We start from the raw sequence: 18,582 nt of genomic DNA, 5'->3' as shown, positions 1-18,582 counted from the left end.
TGTAAATGCTGTGTCCCTTGGCACGTCGTTAACCAAGATCAGTATTTGAAGATTTCCATGTGAGGTGTAGCCCATGGCCGTCCAAGCTGTTTCTTCACCTCAGTCATGGCACCCACCACCAAACGCCTCCTCAACATAAGTCCTTTTACCACTAGAACTTGTACGTTGGGTTTTACGCTACTCACAAAAAGTTAGGGATATTTGGCTTTCTGGCAAAATTTATGGAAAATGTGAAAAGTTCCATCTACAGTGATATTTTATCATGAAAGTCGGACATTTAAGTAGAGGGGGAAAAAATGGTGATTTCCTCATCTCCAACAATTTATTGAAACAAAAGCCAACGACAGTGGTGGGCATACCCCCCCAAAAAATGTCAGTCTCAATAACTTGTCATGTGGCCTTGAGCATCAATCATAGCTGACATCTCCTGCTCCTCACAAGTGGAGTTATTCTCTGTGGAGGCATGGCGTCCCACTCTTCTTGAAAGGTGGCACTAAGGTCATTGAGGTTCTGGGGTACAGATTTACGAGCCTCTACACTACGACTCGGCTGATCCCATAGATTTTTTATGGGATTCAGGTCTGGAGAAAGTGAAGGCCACCTTATGTGAGGTCCTCCATTCTCCAGAAGCGGTTCTCTAATGATGAGACCTCGATGATCTGGAACATGGACATCCATGAACATGAAATTAGGCCTGTGTTGTTCGAGACTGGATTAATGATGTTTTTCAAGTAGTAGGGGCTTGTTTCAAAGTGTAGGGCAGTTCTATAGTGACTAGACACACCTGCCCACACTGTAACACCACCACCGACGCCTCGTCTGGTGACCACAGTGGTTGTTGCATAGCGCTGTTTTTGACGTCACCAACATCGTTGACGGCCATCATTTCTGCACAGCTTGAATCGACAGTGAAGGGCACCGAGGCCACTGGTCTCTTGTCCAACGCAGATGCTCCCTGGCCCATGGTGGTGTGGTCAGGTAGCCTTGAAGGTCGTCAACCACGCAGTCCACGTTGATGTAAACTGTTTCGAATGATCTGACGTGACACATGGGCGCCTCTTGCCTACCTTGCATGTTCCTGGAGTTGTGTGGCATTTGTCATCCAGTTCCGAAGGACATTGATCTCAATGAAGTGGTCATCAGTGTGGGTTGTGACCAAAAGACTTCCACTTCTCTGGCGTTCTGTGACTCTTCCAGTCTTTGTATATCTGTCACCTGTGGATGACCCTCTAAGCTTAGTGGCCACTTCCACCTGAGAACATCTGGCTTAAAGCCTCACAATGGCGAGGACGTGGTCATCAACTGTTGGGTGGCGTCTTGGTCTCATGATGAGGAGGACAGGTTAATACCAATTCTTATAGAACCCTGGAATTTATTGGCCGATTCATGGATCAAACGCCGGTTGTGAATTTTGCCACTAAGCTCCTTGTTAGAGAACAGCAAGTTGTGCAAAAAGTCCTGAAGCGTTGGGCGTGGGCATCCAAAAGTTTAGAGACCTCACATTACGTTCACCTGAAGAGGTCAGAGGGCATGTAGGATCATCCAGACACTTCACCTGAAAACCAAATACACTTTTCACAAAAAGTTAGGGATATGTTCATGTGCAACACTATCTGATGTCTTAAATTGAAAAAACATGGCTGACTTCTTAAAAAAAAAACAGCGCCACCTTTAGGTGTGGTAGTTCAACTTGGCACTGTTTACTTATGGTGGAAGCGGCATAAACCGCCCTGAACTCTGGTTTGGGGGTCTGTTCAATATGCTGCCCCTTAGTTAAGGCCTGAGCTGCAATACCCATACAACCTGTAGTCAGGTGTGGCGCCCTTTTTTTTTTAGAAAATCTACTTTTTGTTAATTCTAGACTGGCCCTTTAAGGAATGTTTGTGTGAAACATTGTATCTAATTGCACTGACTCCTCCCCTTCTTTTAAGGTAACGGTACAAGAAAAACCCCAAAAGTTTTACCAACTTTTGTCAGCAGCCCCCGAGTAGTGAAAAGTCACGTCTATTTGTATAATTATCAAAAGTGACCTACTCGGGGCCCTGTAACATTCCAGGGTCCCAAAAATGCAACTTAAAGGGGTTGTAAACCTTTTAAGGGACAATGTATTTCTTTTTCTGAAATACACATATTTGGGTCTAAAACATGATTTTTACAATTGGGTTTCATTAAAACTTTTGCACCGTTTGCCTTTTGTAGCCTCTCTGCGCAGAATGAGTTAACTGAGAATCAGTCAGTGAGCTCCTCTCGGTCTTATGGCCGCAGACCACATCAAAGTAGAATGTGGCAGGAAAACAGAGCCTGGGAAAGACAAACTGTGCAAAATATTTAATAAAAGTCAACAGCAAAAAAAAAAAAAAATTTCCCTCCAAATACATGAAATAAGTTTTAAAAAACCAAACCTCAGATCTAGTTCGGTCTGTCTCTTAATCCGGAAGCATCCTACGATCTGGAATTTTAGACTTATTCTTTTACAAACAGATTCTGAAGAAATGAGCCCGGGCTCCCGTAATAACGGTTCTCTCTTATCCTTCTCGTAATCTGGAAAATCTGCTCATTTATTAATCGTGTGCCGGATTATTTGACTTTAACATTTTCAGTAACCAAAGTTGGGGAAACCAACTCGTGGGTTTTATATCGGCGTCGGTGCCACCTTGAAATCACATATGTCTAAAAAAAAAAAAAAAAAAAAAAAAAAAAAAAAAAATATATATATATATATATATATATATATATATATATATATATATATATATATATATATATATATATATATATATATTTTTTTTTTTTTTTTTTTTTCCAGTAATCCGGCCGCCCCTCACATGCCGGATTATCGGACTTTTCCTGTAAATCTCATGCACACGTGATACTGGACGGAGGGCGACGCCCGGACCCCGCTGAATGTGTAGCTTATTACCTTTAATAACCGTCTTAATAATTTATTAATATATTTTGTAGACTCTGTAGCTTTTATATACATTTCTATATATTAATGTCAAGTATTTATTTAACCCCGCGTTCTCACATTTCCTGTTATTGAATATCGCTGCGGTACTAATGTTTCGTCGCATCCCATGATGCTTTGCTGTGCAGCACGTACTTGCACTTTGCAGTTTTCATTTATGCGACTGATAAATGTATAATTGTGGTCGTATTCTGAGCATAATATACAGTGTGTGACCGAATATACAGACTGCCCGGCCGCAGTGACGGTACGAAGAAGGGTCTGGTATAAAGGGGTAGGTCCTGCTTTAAATTACTCCTTTTTAAAATGTCCTATTGGTTGGGGACAATACCCCTGTAGATATGAAAAAAGGTCCTCAAGCATTTTTATTTTTCACATTTTTTATTTTTTTTGCTTCTAATGTGAGCATCACATAAGAGTGGTGGGTGAGGTGTCCACATTGGTAAATACCTCCATCTTCCATGAAGAACTGGGTGTTGGAGAAGACATGAGAACCACCACTGAACACGGGGTGGTGCCCGAGGACCACCACTAAACGGGGTTGGTGCTCCAAGAACTTTATATACATAAGTGTTTGGGTTCCTCTGTTGAGTAAAACCCAAGATCTGCCTCCGTAGAGGGGTTGGCTTCCCCAAGTATCACCTCCGAAGAGGGGTTGGCTCCCCCCAAGCACCACCTCCGAAGAGGGGTTGGCTCCCCCCAAGCACCACCTCCGAAGAGGGGTTGGCTCCCCCGAGCACCACCTCTGAAAAGGGGTTGGCTCCCTCCAGCACCACCTCCGAAGAGGGGTTGGCTCCCCCGAGCACCACCTCTGAAAAGGGGCTCTCCCGAGCACCACCTCCGAAGAGGGGTTGGCTCCCCCCAAGCACCACCTCCTCCGAAGGGTTGGCTCCCCCGAGCATCACCTCTGAAAAGGGGCTCCCCCAAGCACCACCTCTGAAGAGGGGTTGGCTCCCCCGAGCACCACCTCTGAAAAGGGGTTGGCTCCCCCGCGCACCACCTCCGAAGAGGGGTTGGCTCCCCCGAGCACCACCTCTGAAAAGGGGTTGGCTCCCTCCAGCACCACCTCCGAAGAGGGGTTGGCGCCCCAAGAGCTTTATATACATATGTGTTTGGCTTTCTTGAAACCTTAGAACCACCACTAAAAAAGGGGTGGTGCACAAGGTTTCTATTCATGTCTTAGGGGTCCTGATGGTACTCTGCTGAAATGCCCTGGTTATCTTGTATGATTCGGAGGGTCCGCTCCGAGTACCCTACTGACCACATGTATGTTGTGACTGTTACTAATATGGTAAGATAAGACTTTTGTACCTTTCTATATGAAATAAAGGACCTGTCTACACCGTGTGACGCTCCCATTACATCGTTTCTTTATAGAGAGGGTTTTCCAGGATTAGTAAATCATGGCTCTTACTTCTCCAGGGAAGGTGTCACACTTGTGTACAGGATGCTGAGCTGCAGTACCACCCACCACCTGTAGACTAGTGTGGCGTTTGGAGGAAAGCCGCTATGTTTTATTAATACTGGAATATCCCTTTCCAGGTCTATGAAGGAGAAATATATCAAACTTACAGGAATGGGTCCTAACCTGCAATGCTGTATTAGACTTTGTGTTTTAAAGGAGAAACTTTAAACTCCTGAAAGTGATATTTTGTTATACTGTCTACCTGATATCACAGGATTCACAATAATGTCACAGCTCACCTCCTCCTCCTCCTGTACAATGACTTATAATATCTATATACAGTAGATAACACAGGATCCACCATTCACAATAGATGTCACAGCTCACCTCCTCCTGTACAATGACTGATAACACCTCTATATACAGTAGATAACACAGGATCCACCATTCACAATAGATGTCACAGCTCACCTCCTCCTGTACAATGACTGATAACGCCTCTATATACAGTAGATAACACAGGATCCACCATTCACAGTAGGTGATATCACAGCTCACCTCCTCCTCCTCCTGTACAATGACTTATAATATCTATATACAGTAGATAACACAGGATCCACCATTCACAATAGAGGATGTCACAGCTCACCTCCTCCTGTATAATGACTGGGAATTCTGCGCTGTGGCCAGTGCATGTGATATTGGTCGGTGCTTATTACAATAATATGACAAAAGGACGGGTCGTTGTTCACCCCAAGATCAGCACACTCCTGAAATGCTCTGCGCTGCTGTGACCGCTGCCTCTATCAGTCTTCAGCCTCTCATTTGATTGTGTGCCCTTCCTCACATCATGGCAGCCCCCTTGTGTCGTTAAAGGGGAAGTTTCCAGCTTCAAAAATGTAATATGTCAAACACCCGGCCCTCTAGAAAATAACCTAAATAGTTAATTACTTACCTCCTGCTCCAGCAGGATCACTGGGTACAGCGGTTATGTCTGGTTAGAGCTCACTGATGGGCTGCAGCGGTCACATGCATGAGTCGTGACATCATCATTGCAGCTGCATCAACAAAGGTTTGGAGCAACGGAGGAGAATTAATGACGGATTTGTTATTTTCGATTAGTATTACATTTTGGAATCCAGTTTAAATGCATTTTTTTTATGAGGATGTTCAGAACTGATCGGCAAACCCCAAATCTGGCCCTGCCCGTACCTTTATGGAAAGATAAAGTCAACCTTTCTCCTCTAAGAGCCTCACCTTGTTACAGGGCAGGATCTGGTTGGCTTTAGGTGCAGCAGACTGGCATTGAGTGCTAGAATTGTCCTCCCACTAGTGATGCATTGAGGAATTCTCAGGTTTCATTTTAGACCCCAAATTGTCCAAACCTTCCACTTATCGGCACTGATCCTCGTGGCCTTTCGCCGCCCATTTATCCAGATCACCCCATAGGGACACGACGCGTCCTATCTGGCCCCGGCCGGCAGCGTGGGAGCCTCCAGCCTTCTTGGCTCAGATCCCAGCACTATTGTGTCTGTCCGGTTTTGACATTTCTAAAACGCTAAAGTTAATGTGTGAAAGGTCCCTGCTGACGATCATCACCCTCCTAACCAAAGGACCAGAGACGGGTAACATGGTGATAAATCGCTGTACAATCGCGCCCCCACCAAATACCCTCCATAGTAGCATTTTTAAAGGGCTTGTCCATCTATTGAGGCCTTCATGAAAGAGGCCACTGAACAGGATGGATTCATGTCTTATAGAATGGAGACTGGCCGGTGGTGTAGGACGGCCTCAAGGTAAACCGCGCCTCTGCAGACATTTTTGAGGAGACTTTCAGTCCTGGAATATATGCAAATACGAGACGTTCATCCATTATTTTGATCTGTGATGACAACTAATGGCCGATACGTTGTGCTCATATCCTACAAACAAGGGGGTAGGGAATTAAAGTAAAAATCTTGGAAATGGGATGGCACCAAACCTGCACCCAGGGGGCATCCAAACTGAGAAAGGGGCCGTTTTATGCTTTGCCATGGAGTCTCCTCACTTCTGTGGACCATCATTTGATATGGGGGAAGGGGAACGGCTGTCCCAGAAAGGCAAAAACCGCGCAGATTCACCGCTCAGCACAGATATCTGCCCCCCCCAAAAAAAAAAGTAATTCTGCTGATGCAGGGATGATGGATCCCTTCTGCTGTATTGTATTTTATCACACGCCGTCATTTTATTCCTGTTTATGTTACGGATTGCCTGCTGTAATCCCAAATACAGATGACAGGAAGTTGATTCAGCAGATATTCATCCGGCGACAAGTGATGAGCAGCGAATTCCTGATAGCGGAGGACGATGGAGACGAGTGCCTTATAAGTCATAATGCAAAGCAGCCTAAAGAGGAGCCGCAGCGATAGAACTCAGTACATAATATACTCTATAGTGTCCTCACTCCACTACTGAGAACTTATGTCCCTAACAGGAAACCATCAAAACGCTGACGATCAAACTGGAATCCTCATTCAGTACTCTTGTTTTTTGACTAATATTATGGTAGTTATATTCTTGTACACAGGAAGCAGTATTATAGTAGTTATATTCTTGTATATTGGAGCAGTATTATAGTAGTTATATTCTTGTACATAGGGGCAGTATTATAGTAGTTATATTCTTGTACATAGGAGGCAGTATTATAGTAGTTATATTCTTGTACATAGGAGGCAGTATTATAGTAGTTATATTCTTGTACATAGGAGCAGTATTATAGTAGTTATATTCTTGTACATAGGAGCAGTATTATAGTAGTTATATTCTTGTTCATAGTGGCAGTATTATAGTAGTTATATTCTTGTACATAGGAGCAGTATTATAGTAGTTATATTCTTGTATATAGGAGCAGTATTATAGTAGTTATATTCTTGTACACAGGAGCAGTATTATAGTAGTTATATTCTTGTACATAGGGGCAGTATTATAGTAGTTATATTCTTGTACACAGGAAGCAGTATTATAGTAGTTATATTCTTGTACATAGGAGCAGTATTATAGTAGTTATATTCTTGTACATAGGAGCAGTATTATAGTAGTTATATTCTTATACATAAGGGCAGTATTATAGTAGTTATATTCTTGTACATAGGGACAGTATTATAGTAGTTATATCCTTGTATATAGGAGCAGTATTATAGTAATTATATTCTTGTACATAGCGGCAGTATTATAGTAGTTATATTTTTGTACATAGGAGCAGTATTCTCGTAGTTATATTCTTGTACATAGGGGCAGTATTATAGTAGTTATATTCTTGTACATAGGAGCAGTATTATAGTAGTTATATTCTTGTACATGGGAGCAGTATTATAGTAGCTATATTCTTGTATATAGGGGCAGTATTATAGTAGTTATACTCTTGTACATAGGGGCAGTATTATAGTAGCTATATCCTTGTATATAGGAGCAGTATTATAGTAATTATATTCTTGTACATAGCGGCAGTATTATAGTAGTTATATTTTTGTACATAGGAGCAGTATTCTCGTAGTTATATTCTTGTACGTAGCGGCAGTATTATAGTAGTTATATTCTTGTACATAGGAGCAGTATTATAGTAATTATATTCTTGTACATAGGGGCAGTATTATAGTAGTTATATTCTTGTACATAGGAGCAGTATTATAGTAGTTATATTCTTGTACATAGGGGCAGTATTATAGTAGTTATATTCTTGTACATAGGAGCTGTGTTATAGTAGTTATATTCTTGTACATAAGGGCAGTATTATAGTAGTTATATTCTTGTACATAGGGGCAGTATTATAGTAGTTATATTCTTGTACATAGGGGCAGTATTATAGTAGTTATATTCTTGTACATAGGAGCAGTATTATAGTAGTTATATTCTTGTACATAAGGGCAGTATTATAGTAGTAATTGTTAGGTGTCGAGTTCCTGCCTCTGCACAGGGGGAATCTCGGGCCATCTCTGCTGCGGTCTCCCATTGTTCTCCTGCCGCAGTGGAGCCTGCTCAGCGGAGACGTCGGTCCCAGCGTCTTGCTCAGTCTCACTCTGTGCATAGGGTTACTGCTGCTTTTCCTATCGCCACGACAGCACCCCTACGAGAGAGGGGATCCGCCCACCTTCCGGACAGGAACCTACAGGATTTAAAGGGGCGGTCCCCCTCACCACTCCAGTTTGGGTTCCTGTCCGGACGGCGGGAGCCTGCAGCAGCAGTCTTACCCGGGCCTCCATGCCTCTGCGCGGTATCTTCAAGGAACGGCAGAATCGGGGGCTCGGAAGCAGCGTCGGGGGTGTCCTGCGCGCAGACCCCCCCTCGTCTGACCATGTAGAGTGCGTCCCAGGAGTCGGGCAGTGCCGTCCTGGTCCGCAGTTGAGCGCGGTGTGCAGCGTCCACACCGGCGCTGGTGAACCCGGAAGTAGTTAGTACACTTCCGGGGTAAGCCGGGGGAGGAGCGCTGCAGCGCTGTAAAAGAGCGGCGCCTATGGAATGAGATTGTGCAGCCATGTCCTCAGTAGGGGACGCCGAGCACCCTCATGGAGAGGGAACGGAACAGCGCAGTAAGAGCGGTAGCGGCCGCTCAAGGAGAAGCAGCAGCAGCGTGGTACGGGGGCAGCAGCGTGCGAGCGCCCCAGCGTCACATTTGGATCCCACTCCTCCAGAACCGGTATTCACAGAGTCAGCCTTAATGGTGAGTGTTAACTAAACACCTGGTGCTGATATGGTCTGTTATTTGTGCTTTGTTTTAGGGGAAAAAAACAACTAAATTTAAGCACAAGCAATGTGCTCTATGCATGACTTCAATGCCTGACAGTTATGCCAAGAGGCTGTGTCAGGCTTGTATATGTCAGACCTTAGAAGAGGAAGCTGTCCTTCGGTCATCAGACCTTGGAGCGGTCATCAGGGAAGAAATAAGTTATTCCCTTAGAGGCAGCCGCCAGGAAAGGTCGGGCAGGGACGTATCTCCAGGATCCAGTCTGTCCCTGCAAGAAGGGGAATGTTCCCGCTCCTCATCTCCATCCTCCTCAGATGAAGAGGGAAGGCCTTGTTTCTCGGTGGACAACATGGACATGTTAGTTAAAGGAGTCCGAGCAACCATGGGTGTTGCAGAGAGCAAGGAACCAAGGTCCGCACAGGACATAATGTTTGCGGGCTTGTGCCAGAGGAGTCGTAAGGCATTCCCGGTTGTGGATACAGTTAAGTCCCTTATAAAGCGGGAATGGGATAAGCAGGATAAAGGTTTCCTGCCGTCATCAGCCAAGAGAAGATATCCCTTTGACGACAATGATCTGGCGCAATGGATGAAAGTTCCAAAAGTGGATGCGGCGGTGGCTTCTACGTCTAAAGCAGGTGCTTTGCCGCTGGAGGACGTGGGCCTTCTGAAAGATGCGTCAGATAGGAAGGCGGATATGTATTTGAAAAAAGTATGGGAGTCATCTGCAGGGGCGTTCAAACCTGCCATCTCTAGCACGTGTACGGCTAGATCCGTCATGGTGTGGATATCTCAGCTGGAGGAACAGCTAAGATCCAAGGTGCCCAGAGACAAGATGCTGAACTCCCTTTCGCAAATACGGGAAGGGGTGGCGTATTTAGCGGATGCATCAGTGGATTCTTTAAAAATAGCAGCAAGATCAGCAGGCCTCTCAAACGCTGCTCGCCGAGCCCTATGGCTTAAGATCTGGAAAGGAGATGCCCAGGCGAGAGCTAAACTGTGTACAATACCATGTAGGGGTGAGTACCTGTTTGGCCCGGTATTGGATGACATCCTAGCTAAGGCCGGGGTCACACTAGACCGTAATACGGACGAGTGCAATGCGATAAAAAATCGCATAGCACTCGTCCCAATGTTAATCTATGGGGCAGCTCCCATCATCCGATATTTTCTCGGCCGTATTCAGGATCCGAGTGAAATCGCAGCATGCTGCGATTGTCAGCGTTTCTCGGCCGAGAATCGCCAATGAAAGTCTATGGGGGTGAGAAAAAATAGCACAGCACACGGACCATCAGTGTGACTTGCGAGAAATTCTCAGGCATTGGGCAGGTGACAGGAATGGCTCAGCCATTATTTGCTCATTTTGCAAGTGTGTGAGAAAATCTCACCATACGGATGCCATACGGATGTCACACGGATCATTTGATGCGAGAAAATCGCATCCTCGCACTGCACACGGATCACTGTTTTGGGAACATTTGTGCGATTCTCGTCCGTCAAAAACAGACCGTTTTTTTATACGTTGTGTGTGTCCCCGGCCTAAGGCTGAGGATAGGAAGAAACGTTTTCCTAAAGCTTTCAATCCTACCTTTAGGAATACCTTCAGGAGACGCTTCCAATACCGAAGACCTTACCACAACCGAGACTGGGAACCAACAGACCCGAAAAAGAAAGGTTCGGACTTTAATGCCTCATCATCTTCCTCAAGAAGAAGAATTAATTATCGCTAGTAAAGATCTTCCAGTAGGGGGCAGATTAAAATATTTCTATGCGCAGTGGGCTAAAATAACTGCGAGCAATTGGGTTTTAGGTATAATTGATTCAGGGTTAAAATTAGAGTTTCGGGAAAAACCTTCTGATTTTTATACCTTAACTGCCCCTGATTCCTTAGACCAACAAAAGGCCCTTGAAAAAGAGGTCCATATGTTAAGACGGAAGGAAGTCATAGTGGAGGTTCCAAAACATCAGCAGGGGAAAGGGTTCTATTCCCCTTTATTTTTAATCTCCAAGCCAGATGGATCCTTTCGAACCATCATAAATTTACGGAGATTGAACAAACATCTAGAGTATCATGCCTTTAAGATGGAATCTATTAAAACGGCGACTAAACTTCTTTTTCCCAGATGTTATATGACAGTCCTGGATTTAAAAGATGCGTATTACCATCTGCCCATTCACCAGGATCATCAACAATTCCTCAGAATGGCGGTGCGCTTAAACGACCAGGTCAGACACTTTCAGTTTACTGCAATGCCATTTGGTCTATCTATGGCACCGAGGGTGTTTACTAAAGTCATGGCGGAAGTAATGGCCCATGTCAGAGAACAGGATACATTAATTGTACCCTACTTGGATGACTTCCTGGTAGTGGGAAATTCGTTTTTTTCAGTGTAGTACTCGCCTAAATCATGTAATATCTTCCTTACAGGACTTGGGGTGGATAGTCAATATGGAAAAATCGAGATTGGAACCTTCGACAACTCAGACCTTCCTGGGTATTCTGCTAAATTCGGAAGAGCAACAATGTTTCCTTCCGGAAGACAAAAAGCAGAGGATTGTGCACAAAGTCAGTACGGTAACAAGGAAGCCAGATCTGACTTTAAGAGACGCTATGTCCCTTCTGGGATCCCTAACGTCTTGCATACCAGCTGTCCAGTGGGCTCAATTCCACACTCCGGTATTGCAGGCCCAAGTCTTGGATGCAGAGAGGAGTCTTCAAGGGCAATTAGGCGGAAGACTCAGGCTGTCCACCGCCACTCTACACAGTCTGAGATGGTGGTTAAACAGGAGACATTTAGAAAAAGGAGTACGCTGGAGTGTAATACCAGACAACACGGTCACAACCAATGCCAGTCCAATAGGTTGGGGAGCTCATATAGGAGATGTTTGGACTCAAGGGCAATGGTCTCTCTTAGAGGCTCAAGAGTCCTCAAATTGGAAAGAGCTCACAGCAGTAAAGAAGGCCTTACTCAGGTTGCTTCCATCTCTGCAGGATTCACATGTAAGAATCCAGACAGACAACACAACAGTAGTGGCGTATCTCAACCATCAAGGGGGTACAAGGTCAAGATCCCTAATGAACACCGCCACAGATATACTCGAAATAGCCGAAGCCCACTTTCGCTCTCTATCAGCTGTGCACATTCAGGGAGAGCTCAACACAGAAGCAGATTACCTCAGCCGTCATTCTTTTCGTCAGGGAGAATGGGTTCTGAATCGACGGGTGTTCAATCAGATAGTAGACCTATGGGGGTTGCCCGTTATCGATCTATTTGCAACGAGAGCGAACAGGCAGACCAGGAAGTTCGCTTCTCTTCGGGTGGCGGACAAGCCCTGTATAATAGACTCCCTTCAAATACACTGGAATTTTCCTCTGGCTTACGTGTTCCCTCCAATGTGTCTGATCCCGATAGTCCTCAGGAAGATCAGGGAGGACAGGGCGAGAGTGATCCTGATTGCCCCCTTTTGGCCCAGGAGGGCATGGTTCTCGTTACTCAGGGCAATGTCTGTGTCCGACCCCTGGGTACTGCCGACCAGCCCGGAGCTTCTTTCTCAGGGTCCATTCCGTTACCCCAATGTGGAATCCCTGCATCTGATGGCGTGGAATTTGAGAGGGAGTTGTTGAGGAGAAGAGGGTTTTCAGAGGCTCTCATATCTACCCTTTTAAATAGCCGGAAAGAAGTTACCACTAAAATCTATGCTAAAACTTGGAAAAAGTTACTTGCCTTCTACCAAAATCCCTTTTCAGGCAAGTTTCCAATTCCGGCTATTCCGGAGTTTTTACAGAAAGGCCGAGAATTGGGCTTGGCGGTAAATACCCTTAGAGTCCAAGTATCAGCTTTGGGAGCGTTATATAACAGCGATGTGGCGGGAAATAGATGGGTTTCCCGATTTTATCAGGGCCACTGAACGTAGTAACCCAGTGTATATTCCTAGATTACCACCATGGGATTTAAATTTGGTTTTAGACGCCTTAACAGAACCCCCCTTTGAGCCATTAGATTCTGTCTCCATAAAAAATTTAACTTTAAAAACAGCCTTCCTAGTAGCCCTGACCTCTGCTAGGAGAGTGAGTGACTTACAAGTTTTGTCGATAGACCCTCCTTATTTAATGGTCTTTCAAGATAGGGTAGTATTAAAACCAGACCCAGCATACCTACTAAAAGTAGCTTCCAAATTTCATAGAAGTCAGGAAATAATTTTACCATCTTTCTGTGACAATCCGAATTCAGCTGACGAGCAGAAATATCACATGTTAGATGTCAGAAGAACTCTATTAGAGGACCTACACAAAACAGAACCATGGAGGCAGAGTAGGGCTCTGTTTATTTCCTTTCAGAATCCAAGGAAAGGGGCGAGTGTAACTAAAGCGTCTATCGCCAGATGGATAAGAGATGCCATATATCTTGCTTATACTACTAAAGGCCAGACACCACCAGATGGCATCAGGGCCCACTCCACTCGAGCCATGGCCTCATCCTGGGCGGAAAGAGCGGACGTCTCCATAGACGTAATATGTAAGGCGGCAACGTGGTCATCTCCTTCCACCTTTTATAGACATTATCGTCTTGACTTATCTTCAGAGGCCAATTTAGTTTTTGGCCGTACAGTACTTAGTGCTGTACTCCCTCCCAGGTGATTGATCTTTGAAAATCTCTCGTAGGGGTGCTGTCGTGGCGATAGGAAAACCGGTTTTTACGTACCGGTAATAGGATTTTACGGAGCCACGACAGCACCCGCACATTCCCCAAAGGGTGCAGAAACCAGTGAATAACTACGGGGGGGAAAGTGTGCTTGTTAAAAAATCACTCTTTAGAAGGTGATGGTATTTAGTAATGTTTAAGTATATATGTTATGTACTAACTCAATGGCGGTGTCCCTTATACTCTGAAACACAAACTGGAGTGGTGAGGGGGACCGCCCCTTTAAATCCTGTAGGTTCCTGTCCGGAAGGTGGGCGGATCCCCTCTCTCGTAGGGGTGCTGTCGTGGCTCCGTAAAATCCTATTACCGGTACGTAAAAACCTGTTTTCCTGCTTCTGCCATTGAAGCCAGTGCTGGGCAGCGGCGAGCAGACGCTTTTGGGACTAAGTCCTGCTTTTGCCCTTCTGAGCATGCCCAGGGCAAGATCTCCCGTTGGAGATCGAGGGTCACATGCTCAGATACTGCAGCAGATCCCATTGGTCCTCCAGGAAGGTCCTGAAGGTGCTCAACTTCTGTGGCAGCCTCCCATTGGTCCTTCTGGGAAGATCATGTACATGCTGCAGCTATATAAGGTTCGCATGACCGCACGGCCATGCGCTAGTATACAATTGTAATCGTGTGTGTGTTGATGAGTGCAAGTTGTTCCTTAAAAAACCCATCCCTTGTGTATGACTGTTCGCGTAAGGTGTATGGCTGCAATCTAGCGCCCGGCTGAACTCACAGCGTTAACACACGAAACAGCGCGTACTGCTGTGACCGCCAGTACGGCGCCACGCGCCATTAGAGCGCTTCTTTAGCCCAAGTCTAGGTGGTTAGTGGCGTCCGCCAGTACGGCACAGTTGGCACTCTCCTGCTATTTAATTATTAGTTTTGTGACGTGCGGTACTACGGCCCTGTGACGCAACAGGGTTCGCTTCCTTCACACAGGGTGAAGTTAACCCGTGTGTGTATTCACATTGTACCGCCATATAGTCCGTCATTACTTGGCAGCAGGTTCCATCTTTGCACGGTGGACCCCGGGCTGCGAACACACCTTATTCTATGTTATTATTTGGTGTGTTCCGCTAGCCCTAATAGTTATATTCTTGTACATAGGGGCAATTTTTATTATAAAACCAAACAAATACAATTATATTAAAAACAAATATCACCCAGCATTACAAAACACAAATTATTATTAATAATAATAATAATTTTTATTTATATAGCGCCAACATATTCCGCAGCGCTTTACAAATTATAGAGGGGACTTGTACAGACAATAGACATTACAGCATAACAGAAATACAGTTCAAAATAGATACCAGGAGGAATGAGGGCCCTGCTGCTCGCAAGCTACAGACAGGGCCGGCATCAGCACCCGGCGCACCTGGGCAAATGCCAGGGCCCTGGGGAGAGAGGGGGGCCCACTCATGCTGTCATAGATACAGCTGGGAGAGCAGAGCAGGAGAACATGCTCTCTCCGCCCACAAAGTCACTGCTGGCTGCGTTCTCTTAACCCCTATGTGCCAGCTCTGACACAAGCATCTTCTCATTCAGTCAGTGCAGCCAGGCAGGCACACATAGGGGTTAAGAGAAGGCAGCCAGTGTGACATTGTTTGTGGGCGGAGAGAGCACGTTCTCTGCTCTGCTCTCCGCCCCTGGCTGGCTGCAGGGCTGAGCTGAACTTATCAGGCAGATTCCGGAGGAGCTCCTACCAGTGCCTGAGTGAGTGCAAAGGTATCCAGCAGTGATTGCAGTTGGTCTTATGGCTCAGTCTGCTGCTTTCTGTCTCCGCTGCCTAAAAATGTGGGTGATGTCTGGAAGAGCAGCTGGTGGGGTGCAGCCTGCAACCTGCAGCCACCCAGCTCTCCCAGAATACATGCATGCTGCACCAAACCTGCACCAGTGGGGTAGGAAGAAGCTTAACCCCTTCCCATCTGTATGAAGGTTGTTGCTGAACCTTAAAGATAACAATCTGACCCGCATAAATGGGGTTAACCAGATGCCAGGAGGAAGGGGAGCTGCTGCCATGGATAAAACTGAGCTGTGGGCTGTACGTTGGGGCCCCGTGGCCCCAGGCTGGTGACTGGAGGGACTCTGCCCAGTGCTGGCATGTGGGTGATTTCTGCTCCAGAGTCTCAGCTTCTCTCCTCCAGGTCACACTGTGCAGTCACAGCAACATTGGTTGTGTCTGTCCAGGTCCCAGCAGCTGCCACCGCTCCCAGCAGCTGCCACTGCTCCCACCAAGGACATGGCATCACTTAACCCTTCCCCTGCAGCCACCGGCAACAAATCCACATTATTCCTTGATTAAATCAGGTTCCAACCCAATAGAGGAGCAGACATTTCCTGCTGCCATTAGGGTCCGGGAGGGGGTGACCTGTGACATTGGCTGCCCTGCTACACTGTAGTGGGGGTGACAAGTGTAACATGGGGTAACGATGAAGGAGAAATGCACAGGATAATAGTGAGCGCGACAGAGGGCAGTGTATGGTATGAAGCAGTCAGGGGGTGGGCTGCAGGATTCCCCCATACTGTACATGACTGCTCTGGACAGCGAGGCGTTTAATGAGCTTCTAATGATGGGGCACTAATTGGGTCATTAGGGTTTGTGGAAAGGATTCAGCATCAGGTCCCTCATTAATGCCCGAGCCGCCTGTTACTTTGTAGCACAGATCTGTTAGGGCCGCAAAACCAAACAACATTGTTTATGTAGAAAAGTCTTTGTTTCATAGAAAAACTCAAAACAGAAAAGATTTTCTGATACAACAACGCCCTGCTCACGACACTGCACAGCACCTCTCCTGTATTTATACACTGCACAGCACCTCTCCCCCTGTATATATACACTGCACAGTACCGCTCCTCCTGTATATATACACTGCACAGCACCTCTCCCCCTGTATATATACACTGCACAGTACCGCTCCTCCTGTATATGTACACTGCACAGCACCTTTCCTCCTGTATATGTACACTGCACAGCACCTTTCCTCCTGTATATATACACTGCACAGCACCTTTCCTCCTGTATATATACACTGCACAGCACCTCTCCCCCTGTATATATACACTGCACAGTACCACTCCTCCTGTATATATACACTGCACAGTACCACTCCTCCTGTATATATACACTGCACAGCACCTTTCCTCCTGTATATATACACTGCACAGCACCTCTCCTGTATATATTCACTGCACCTTTCCTCCTGTCCTATATATACACTGCCCAGCACCTTTCCTCCTGTATGTATACACTGCACAGCACCTCTCCTGTATATATACACTGCACAGCACCTTTCCTCCTGTATATATACACTGCACAGTACCACTCCTCCTGTCCTGTATATATACACTGCAGAATTTACAATAGCTGTCACTCATGTAAGAAGTGAAATCTGGCATTGTACTATACATTTCTCTGCCGTATCTGTGCAACATAAATCGGGGTATGTGTTAAAGGGGGGGGGGGCCCACTGAGACTCTTTCGCCCGGGGCCCTCGAAAACCTGGAGCCGGCCCTGGCTACAGACTATGAGGAAAAGGGGAGACACGAGAGGTGGATGGTGACAAATGCTATAGTTATTCGGACCAGCCATAGTGTAAGGCTCGGGTGTTCATGTTCATGTTAACTGCATAAAGTGAATGAGAACATAATGCGAGGAACCTGATTTTTTTTTTTTTTTTAAATGGGCCACACAGGGATCGTTAGGTTAATGCATTGAGGCGGTAGGCCAGTCTGAACAAATGAGTTTTTAGGGCACGCTTAAAACTGTGGGGATTGGGGATTAATCTTATTAACCTAGGTAGTGCATTCCAAAGAATCGGCGCAGCACGTGTAAAGTCTTGGAGACGGGAGTGGGAGGTTCTGATTATTGAGGATGCTAACCTGAGGTCTTTATTATTTATTTATATAGCACCATTAACCCCTTCATGACCCAGCCTATTTTGACCTTAAAGACCTTGCCGTTTTTTGCAATTCTGACCAGTGTCCCTTTATGAGGTAATAACTCAGGAACGCTTCAACGGATCCTAGCGGTTCTGAGATTGTTTTTTCGTGACATATTGGGCTTCATGTTAGTGGTAAATTTAGGTCAATAAATTCTGCGTTTATTTGTGATAAAAACGGAAATTTGGCGAAAATTTTGAAAATTTCGCAATTTTCACATTTTGAATTTTTATTCTGTTAAACCAGAGAGATATGTGACACAAAATAGTTAATAAATAACATTTCCCACATGTTTACTTTACATCAGCACAATTTTGGAAACAAAATTTTTTTTTGTTAGGAAGTTATAAGGGTTAAAATTTGACCAGCGATTTGTCATTTTTACAACGAAATTTACAAAACCATTTTTTTTAGGGACCACCTCACATTTGAAGTCAGTTTGAGGGGTCTATATGGCTGAAAATACCCAAAAGTGACACCATTCTAAAAACTGCACCCCTCAAGGTACTCAAAACCACATTCAAGAAGTTTATTAACCCTTCAGGTGCTTCACAGCAGCAGAAGCAACATGGAAGGAAAAAATGAACATTTAACTTTTTAGTCACAAAAATTATCTTTTAGCAACAATTTTTTTATTTTCCCAATGGTAAAAGGAGAAACTGAACCACTAAAGTTGTTGTGCAATTTGTCCTGAGTACGCTGATACCTCATATGTGGGGGTAAACCACTGTTTGGGCGCACGGCAGGGCTTGGAAGGGAAGGAGCGCCATTTGACTTTTTGAATCAAAAATTGGCTCCACTCTTTAGCGGACACCATATCACGTTTGGAGAGCCCCCGTGTGCCTAAAAATTGGAG

General features: G+C 45.3%; 1 protein-coding gene across 1 annotated transcript in view; it reads left to right on the top strand.

Moving 5' to 3' along the window:
* Positions 1-2,730, top strand: part of XKR5 (XK related 5) — a 21,154-nt gene extending 18,424 nt beyond the window's left edge. The window contains exon 7 of the mRNA XM_069728362.1: positions 1-2,730. This exon is cut by the window's left edge and continues 1,218 nt beyond it. The gene's annotated coding sequence lies outside the window, so the exon portion shown is untranslated.
* The last annotated feature ends 15,852 nt before the right edge of the window (positions 2,731-18,582 follow it).

Source organism: Ranitomeya imitator, chromosome 5 (genome assembly GCF_032444005.1).
Source record: "Ranitomeya imitator isolate aRanImi1 chromosome 5, aRanImi1.pri, whole genome shotgun sequence".
Classification (NCBI taxonomy): domain Eukaryota; kingdom Metazoa; phylum Chordata; class Amphibia; order Anura; family Dendrobatidae; genus Ranitomeya; species Ranitomeya imitator.
Note: the sequence above shows the minus strand (reverse complement) of the source record. Positions and strands in the feature narration are given on the sequence as shown.